Source organism: Mus pahari, chromosome 4, assembly GCF_900095145.1.
Source record: "Mus pahari chromosome 4, PAHARI_EIJ_v1.1, whole genome shotgun sequence".
Taxonomy (NCBI): domain Eukaryota; kingdom Metazoa; phylum Chordata; class Mammalia; order Rodentia; family Muridae; genus Mus; species Mus pahari.
In genome coordinates, this window is record NC_034593.1 from 139030980 (window position 1) to 139032687 (window position 1708).

Consider the following 1708-nt stretch of genomic DNA (forward strand, 5'->3'; position numbering starts at 1 on the left):
TCCCCATGTGTGACCTCACTGATGACATTCCCCACGTGTGACCTCACTGATGACACACCCCATGTGTGGCTCACTGATGACACTTCCCATGTGTGACCTCACTGATGACACTCCCCATGTGTGACCTCACTGATGACACTCCCCATGTGTGACCTCACTGATGACACTCCCCATGTGTGACCTCACTGACACTCCCCATGTGTGACCTCACTGACACTTCCCATGTGTGACCTCACTGACACTCCCCATGTGTGATCTCACTGACACTCCCCATGTGTGACCTCACTGATGACACTTCCCATGTGTGACCTCACTGACAGACACTCCCCATGTGTGACCTCACTGACATGCTTACTCTCTGGTTGACAATACTATGCATATATTCTTATTTCCTCATTTTGTGTGGAGGAAAATGAGCTGCCAGACAGATGAGACATATGCCCAGAGTCTCACAGCTAGAAAATGGGACATTGAGAGCAAAAGGCAAGCCATGCGGATCCAGAGGTGACACTCTGCCTGATTCTGAAGATTGAGTCCACAGTAAAGATCAGAGGGAGCTGGATCACATGTGTTGTTGGCATTTCACTCTCACAAAACTGGAATTATTGAAGGAGAAAGGAAATGCACAACTGTAGGAATCAATGTAGTCTTTGTGCCAGAAAAATGACCTCCCCTTCGTCCTCTGATTCCTGATAAATCGAACATTTGAACTTGGATCCAGCATTTCTAGGGTACCCACTAGCTTGCTGCTATGCCGTGTGGAGTGCAGTCTTCTCTCCCAGCTGAGGAATGAGTGAATCGGGACACTACACAACCCTAGACCCAACCTTCACATCACACACAGCAACTCAACTATCATAAATTCTATATATAATCATGACCTTTTCACATTTTTATCTCATTAACACTTCTAAAATCTTTCATCAGTTTTAAATCTGTTTCCACAAAAAAATTCTAACTACATATTGCTCCAGACTTTTGTAAACTGAAAAAAAAAACAAAAAACAAAAAACAAAATACATATGCTTTAGACAAGTTCTGTTGTAATTCTGCTTCATGGCTTTAAGAAATTGGCTCAACAACTGAATTATTTACATCACTTGAAACAGACAAACAAGCAGCAAGACATTTAAAACCTATTAATGCTCCATTTGCTCAAATCTCTGCACTACCTAAGCAGAATACATCTCTATAAGGTTTCATTTCACAGTAGCAAACTATATTTGAGCCTCAGTTCTCTAGCTTATGATTTGTGAGGTTAATGAAGTATTCCCTTTGGCATTTGTATTGCTCAACATGAGAAATCTCAATATTTGAGATCTTGTATTTAAAATAATGAAATGTTTTCACTACAGAAGACTGAAAGCTATACATGTATGAGCAGGTATGCATGCACACATACACACAGAGAGAAGTACATGTGTACATGCACGAGCACACACACAACTCACATACACACCCATATACTCACACTTCATCCAGGCTCCTTCCACTACTGTTATAGGCCACCCTTCCCCCACTAGTACACAGTTAGGCGCCAAAGCTATTGACCATCAGATTTTTTATGACCCTGATCCAGTTTTGTAGCATGAATCTAGGTCCACAGGCCTTCACCCATACCTATCAGATAGTGAAAAATCTTGAATTTCATTTCTAACTTCCTTGATAAGAAGTAAAGGAGTAAATAAGTTGAGCACATATTGTTCAA